Raw genomic sequence first — 8406 nt, forward strand, 5'->3', positions numbered from 1 at the left:
TTGAAACTCGTTCTTGCCCAGTAAAAAAATCCTTGAACGAGTTTGAAAAGGGAAATTTTGTCATACTTTTTCATGAATTAAGATTTAGTTTTATAAATGGAACCCGTTCTTAACTGTAGAAGCCGTACTGACCAAAATATCATACGCTTTTCAAATAATCAAATCTCATTTAGTTATTGTCCTTAAACGAATTCTAATGTGAAAATAATTTCTGAAAAATTAATATATCATATTTGGGTATTATTTCTAAATAATTTCTAAGTAAACGAAGTCCGTCCAAACCACAACTTAGTCTTCGTGCACGGAGTTTGAAGTGCCAAAACACCACAAACTTGCTCGTAAGCCTAATCAAAGGAAAAGACCAAGGACAGCACATACGCAGCCAAGATATTAGACTAATACCGCAGTCCCACTAGGCCACGATCGCACTACGATCTGTGAAAAAAATGCAAATTTTGATGATCGTAGTACGATCGTGTAGATCGCAGTAAGGTCGTATCAAGGTCGTGGTGAGATCTTCAAGATCGTGATGAGCGTGGCCAACTTTGGACATGTTCAAAACAATCGTGGTGCGGTCGAGGCGAAATCAAGTCGTAGTAGAAGCGTAGTGAGAGCGCACTTAGATGGTAGTAAGATCGTAAAGGTCGCCGTACCATCGTAGCGAGAGCGTATAGCGAAAGCGTTATTCTATTCGGAGAGACTGCGCTACGATCTCACAGCGACGTTATTACGACCTCACTACGACCATCACGTTCTCACCGCGACCCAACAACGCTTCCACTACAACTATACCACGCTGTTCACGACCATAGTACGATCCTAGCACACCCTTGCCGTCCTCATCTCGCTCCTCTTACGACCTGACTACGTTCATACTACGACCATCATTCTCAATGTCAATGTCAGAAAAATATATTAAATCTCGCCAGGTTTTGTTTGTCTGTATGCAATTAGGACTTCTTGTCCATTTACTCTAACGACTCAACCATGATTCTCGTTTTTATATAGATTAGACCGTTGGTTTTCCCGTTTGAATGGTTTTACACTAGTATTTTTTAGGGCCCTTATAGCTTGCTGTTCGGTGTGAGCCAAGGCGCCGTGTTGAAGGCCGTACCTTGGCCTATAATGGTTTACTTTTATAAATTGTTACTTGGATGGAGAGTTGTCTCATTGGCACTCATACCACATCTTCCTATATATGTTGACACATCTGTGTCATCTCTGCTATCGTTCACTAAAATATCGTCATTTGAGCTTTATGGACCAGCAATAGGTTTTAATTTCGGTTGGATTGGTCGGTCCGACATCTCTGCTTGATCAGGATTCGTTACTTTGCTCCCTCTGCCTCTACATCAACATCTACTAGACCACACCCACGTGGTCTAGTAGATTTTGGTGGCATGACTGTATTGTTTCCGAGAAATCTACGTATTAATCAGAAATAGAAGGAATGGAACTGTATTGATATGGAACACGATGTTGACGGTATTGCTGAGAGCGTATAGTAAGATCGCGATATGAACGTAGTATAATCGTCAGTGGCGGATCCAGGGGGGGGGGGGGGGTTCCGGGGGTTGGAACCCCCCCTTTTTTTTTGGTCGATCAATGCATTTGAATGGGAGCATATAGTTGGAACCCCCCCCCTTTACTCTGGATTGGGAACCCCCCCTTTTTAAAATGGCTGGATCCGCGCCTGATCGTAGTAAGAACGTGCTATAATCGCAATAGAAGCGTGGTAAGATCGTGTTGCAATCGGGTAACTCGTGGTATGGTCGTAGTGAGAACGTGATGAGCGTAGAAAGATCTTGATAATTGTAGTGAGGTCGCAGAATATGTCCGATGAGAACGTGGTATAATCGTAGCGGGATCGTTGTAGAAGCGTAATGAGGACGTAGTAGCATCATTATTTACATTTTCATTTTCATTTACATTTCCATGCCGCTCATACCGCGACCTCACCACGATCTGAATTTATTTTAGATCGCGGTGAGCGTGGTGCGATCGTGGTCTAGTGGGAATGGGGCTTAAGCATATAAATAGATACTGATCTGTCTTATTTAGGTTAAATTCTAAATATTGTCATTGAAAATATAGGACCAGTTCATAATTTCAATAAACTTGTTATCTTTATTTAGGCTGTGAAAATCTTGAATAAATTTTGAACATTCATGAAAAAGGTTATAACGAATATCGTCGTAAAGTGTGCATTCCATAAGTTAATGTTTTTCAGTCTCTTCACTGTAACTTTCACAAAACTTAATAACATCGTGTTATTCATTTTAAAGAAACACAGTACTAACAACACAATTCAAGATAAGACAAGACAATAAAGATAATCCAATCAATTTTGTTAATTCATCCATCCTGTGTGCAGATACGATGACTATGAAGGGTCCTGAGTGCACATTGTATGTCCTGAGTGCACTTAGGAGGTCCTGAGCGGTGTTTAGACGTACCCATATTTTTAATGGGGTAATTATTACAGCCAGATACAGCTAACATTTTATCTAAAGAAAACGAGATGCTATATTCCAATTCTAATATATGAATCTAGTTCTTTTTAAAAAAAAATCAACATCAAATTCTACACTTTCATTTATCTGGGTTTTATTTGTCTCCGCTTCGAAGCCGCCATCCCGTACCAAACATATCTATGCACACGTACGATGTTGGGGTTTGGCAATATATACAATCAAAGTTAGCAATATACAACAGGCAGTATATCTGAATTTGTAAATTGGTATTTTGGATTTTACCTGATTAGGACGTGTCTCGTTGAATTTTCTAATAAACTTACACACACATAATCTAGCTGACTTTTAACTTGTTATGAGATCCATGAGAACATAGAGCTATAGACCTAGTTGCATGCAAATCTATACAAATTCTTCAAATTAAAAGAAAAGAAATTAGAATTAGCTTTTTTTTTATAAATATATAATAAATTCACCGTAACAGACATAAATACGATAAAATAAGTCCGTGAAAGCTCTCAGACTGTAAGATCCCGGCACTTTTAACTGTTTTATAACGCGTGCAAAAAAGGCAGCACCGGGTTTATGAATGTGACCCGGGGAGGGGGGGGGGCACTTAAATATTTCATTGATAGGGGGTGTGATTGTGTCGCTGGGGTTCTGTTACCCCACCCTTTTCATATAAGTTAGATCTTAAACATGTATGCCTCATTGACAATCATACCACATTTTTTTTTATATGTATACCTTTTCATATAGTGCGTAAGTAAAATTGTAACCTTTTCACATATTGGTTAAGTTTGGGGGAGGGGTGTTGGAAAAGTGGAATATTTAAGGCTTAGATTCTGTGTGTAATGTTTACATTCGGCGAGACTTTTGGCAATGAAAAAAAGACCGGACTTCAACTTGAGTATCAGTTTCATATACAAGTAACTAGATTCAAGGATTTGTATAGTAAGAAGGATTGGAATCTCGCGGTTTATCGTAATCTCTTCCGCGGCGAGACTTCGGTACTCGCCACTATTACTACTACTACTACTCGTCACTTACGATATCGGAACGTGATTTTTTTGTACACATGCATCGAGTTGTGTTCTTATTTTTGTCACGTATAGACAATGTAGTAATGGTTAAGGACTTTATTCATTCTTAAACGTAATAATTATTGATTTTCACTCAAGTTTCAATTGACGAAAAAGCATAATTTAACTGTTTTATTTGATGGACATTGTAATGATCTGTAATGCAATGTGAATAACGGCAGTTGACAAAAATTATGTGTTTGTATGTTAACTTCTGTAATTTTTTATTTTCAGTCAATTGTCAAAGAAATTTAAAAAAATCTTATTCTTGTAAATTATGTCATTATAGTTATATGCGAATTTGCATCTTCGGAAACTCTTTCAAAAACTTTCGGGAAACAGGTGCAAAACATTTTTTTGTGGCAAAAAAGAACTGACAACACATTTCAGGACGAATTACTGCATTGCGTTTTATATACATAGTGGCTAGTCATTATCATAAGTTTGGAACAAGTACTGTTACAGAGGGAGCCCACTGGTAAACCCTATAAAACTGCCTCTGCATGTTACTGTAGCAGGTTTCAATCATCATAAACATATATAGGCATAAAAGAAACGTTAGCCAGTGTGTTATAAATTATCAATGCAAGCAAAATTTTTTAATTGTACTAATAACATTACATCTTTAAATGCACTTTTGTTTCTTATCAGAGCACTTTCATCAATTTGTGCATGAATTTGATAGGCATGATAGGGCAATTTTATAGTATAAAATTGAGAAAGGAAATGGTGAATATGTCAAAGCGACAACCACCCGACCATAGAGCAAACAACAGCCGAAGGCAACCAATGGGTCTTCAATGTAGCGAGAATTCCCGCACCCGTAGGTGCCAGCTCTCTGTCATACATGTCATACATGTATAACGGCCTCTCAAGTAGTCAGTCATGGAATTATTCCTGGTTATGTATTATTCACGTATAATACAGAAATTAACTTGAAAAGAGCGACTTGTCATATATCAAAGAAGACTATCTTTTTCTGATTGTACATTGGTACACTTTCATATGAGGTACGCAACAGCAGTTTACATCAAGTATTAAAACAAAAGTAATACTTTTCTGTTTGTAACTTTCATGCTTGGTAGGTCTAAACTGTAGTGTATATAGATATTTATCAATAAATGTCTTTGTAAACATAACTAAAATGTTTCTTGTCTAACAGAAGATACTTTTTGTACAATTTTGCCTTGTATTGACTTTATAGCGCACAGTTACTAATATGCATGTACAACACTGACTTTTGTCTATCAAGGAAAGACTGAATAATTGCTTACCGGTACTTCAACATCATTTGAACTTTGGTAAACTGAGCTGTCTCATTCGATTGACAATCATACCACATCTCTTTACTCTTAGGTCTTAACTTCAAATTTGGTATAAAAACTATTTTTACAATAAATGTCTTTGATAAGACGTACATGATAACTATAAAATGGTTATTGTCTAACAGAAGATACTTTTTGTACAATTTTGCCTTGTACATGTATTGATTTTATAGCTCATAATTACGAATATACTGTATAATACATGTAAAACAATTTTTGTCTATCAAGATAAGAAATAACAATAGATTGAATAATTGCTTACATCAACATCATTTGTTTCTTTGGTGAACTGAGCGGTCTCATTCCATTGGCAATCATACCACATCCCGCATCTCTTAACTCTTATGTCTTAACTTCAAATTTGGTATAAAAACAATTTTTTGTGCATGTATTATGTATGGGCTGTTGGTTTCATGTGATAATATTTATCGACCTGCTATGCTGCATGGGTTTTGTTGATGGTGATTGACATACATTCATTGATTCAATCATTGTACATGTAGACTACTAGTTTTTAAAATCTTCATTTGATATTGAATGGATAGTTGTCTCATTTCAATCATATCCCATGTCTCCTTGCTTATTTTACTACACATACATGTACATCGTCAATATACACTCAACACCAAGCAGATTTGAAGTATTAAATGAATCTGGCATGTAATGGAATTTAAAAGAAGATGTTCAATGATTTATTTTTATATTAAAATATAGAAATAATCCAATTTAACCCGGGTATCACATGATCATCTATCAAGTCACTATCAAAGTTCCCTACACACAAAGCGTAGCTTTCAAGTTTAGGTAGAAGAGATTAAATGTTAATGATCCAATGAAACATTGTTGGTATATCCTCCATAAATGATATTCAGAGGAACGTTCTGGTCAAAAGTGGCATTCAGTTGTACACTAGTATTTCTATTTCTATTTGAAGGCATGCCATATACATCATGTATATATATTAGTCCACATGATTAGTGCATGAATGGCCAACTGCTGTTTGCACACAACTGCTTAGACTTTTTTGGGGACTTGAATCCTTGTGCCTAGACTTTTCTTCTTAACATTCACCAGTTTGAGCATTTTGGAAAATACTGAAAAAAAAGGTGTAATATAGTTACATGTGGCAATAATAATACAATATCATATGGCTTAAACAATTCCAATATCAAATATGTCCTTAACAATAGCAATACAACCTCAAGATCTCTGCTCGAACAATTATATTTGCAAAATTTATGTTAGATTTCTATGGGTTTATGCAAATTCAGGAATAATTTATATTTGTAGCAATGTTTCTATTGTTTTAAAATAAAATATTTTGCAATATTGTAGGATCAAAAGATGTCGCAAACAAACAAAAAATCAAAAATAACAATAAAAGGAATAAATGTTAGATATTTTGGATAACAGCATATCCTTTATATATCATATATACATGATATATATATAAAACTCTAATTGGACTTGACTGAAGTATAGTTTAGAGCAGTTCGGTCTAGAAAAGATAAAGCTCAGGTACATTTGTAATGCACAGGTTTAAAAAAATTATGACGTCTTCCTATTTTAATTATTTGCTTTGACGCCGTTGCAGGAAAAAATCTTGCAAGGCTATTTTGATTTTTGCTTTGACACCGTTGCAGGAAAACATCTTTCATTGTTGGATTTGAAGTTGTTGCAGGAAAACATTATTTAGCCTAGCAAAATGCCATAATTAACAGGCATAATAATTAATTGGACTTAAATTTGTAATGCATTTGATATGTGGTATATTATAATAAACAGATAGAGAAGAAGGGAGTCCATAATAATAACATGCATAATAAAAGGGGGGCAGTGATTTATAATGAAGACCAAAACAGCACTACCCATACATCATTAAAGGCATTAAAGTAGATGAGCTGTGTTGGTGTATAATTATTTTGATGTCAGTAAAAATGTACATTCATTTGTACACAATGTACGTTCACAATACCATGAATCATGATGCTGGTAAACACTGGGCTGAACATTTGAAAATATTACCATCCATGCATTGTCCCTTTCCACATCGGCAAAGGCAAATCTATGGAGTTTTCTATGGAACATGGCTAGTTAAAATTGATGTAAAACTATTTCAAAACACATGGTTTAACGATTTCATTTCGGTATAAACAGGAAGGAAGTATCAGATTATTATGACAACTGGATCCCCTCCCAATTTAGGCCTGGTAAATTGCGATTCATCTGAGAACCACATTGATGTTTAAAGACAGAAAAGTATCACAATTCCCTTATTTGGCGGTTTGAGTTTTCTTCAATACACTTTATCACCAATGTTTTACGTTTGTAAACATGTTTGAACATTAATCTAGGCCAATTGAAGAACTTTATTCATTTTTCCCAAGCCACCCCCATTTTCGCTCCAGAACGCCATTTTTGTTGTAATCAACTCAAAGAAACGTAAAAAAATAGGAAAACTAATGCATCAATCACTACGAAATTTACTCAATACACGAAGAAATCATATATCTATCAGAAAATATAAATTTTATCACTCATCTCCGTTTTTTGAGGAAGGAGTATAAAAATAGAAAATGATGATAGGACCGCCCAATAGGCGGGATAGGGTGAGGTCACTTCGGTCAATATGCAAATTAATTCTATGGAGCCGTGTATTCTTACTGCGATCGTAAAAGTTATTAATTACACCAGAACCCTTTTAAACTTCTTATTTCAAGCATAAAATTTGATAGATATGGATTGTAATACTTACATATCGGGTGTCAATTTGTTTAGGTGATGCAAATGTCCGCCATTAATCAAGGCACATTGAGCATTTTCCAGATGCATCACGGGTAATCTCACAAAATCTCGCGCCGCAGAAGATATTATACTACAGTCTATGCAAAAGCCCACGAGATTCCAATCCTTCTTACTATACAAATCCTTGATGAAAACAACGTTCAAGGTACTTTTTCGAATATCGTGAAGTGGCAAATTTTTAATTTAATTCCCATTCGTCCTTGCACTCTTCCTCTTTTCAGTAATTGTATACTTATAATTTCTCGTCATTTTAAAACCCTCTCTGTGATATATCCGTTATGCTAAAGTAACCCAACACTTGATAAACATGCATGCAATATCAGGGGCAGATCTAGTCAGGATAAAGGAGGTTCCAACTTATATGTCTCCATTCAAATGCATTGATTGTTCACAAAAAGAGGAGTCCTACCTTCGTATCCCATCCTCCTTCGATCCACAACTGAATATAAATATAATTTTTATTTAAAAGTCCTCGGAGGGTCCACTTCCTATATATACAAGCTAGGTGATTGGGCGTGCCGCTGGAATATGTCATCTTTTCAAGCTAGAAAATATGTGAATAGGTCGGGGAAACTATCATCTCGGCTACACGTATCCCTCACCAAACGAACACAAAAAAAATCAAAAAAAATGGAAAGAGTAACATTTTCACCCGTACGCAATATATCATGTGAAAAGGCATATAGTTCAGAAATTTAAATTATATGAAAAGGGTGGGGT

At 35.5% G+C, this 8406-nt stretch overlaps 1 long non-coding RNA gene across 2 annotated transcripts; it reads right to left on the reverse strand.

Moving 5' to 3' along the window:
* Positions 1-5559: 5559 nt before the first annotated feature.
* Positions 5560-7817, reverse strand: LOC143074057 (uncharacterized). Of its 2 annotated transcripts, none has more exons than XR_012977748.1 (2): positions 7637-7817; positions 5560-5975 (listed from the first exon to the last, which is right to left on the reverse strand). It is a non-coding gene; the product is annotated as an uncharacterized LOC143074057 (long non-coding RNA). The 2 variants fall into 2 exon arrangements; XR_012977747.1 differs by having other exon boundaries at positions 6907-7817.
* Positions 7818-8406: the final 589 nt, after the last annotated feature.

This window comes from Mytilus galloprovincialis, chromosome 1 (assembly GCF_965363235.1).
Source record: "Mytilus galloprovincialis chromosome 1, xbMytGall1.hap1.1, whole genome shotgun sequence".
Lineage (NCBI taxonomy): Eukaryota > Metazoa > Mollusca > Bivalvia > Mytilida > Mytilidae > Mytilus > Mytilus galloprovincialis.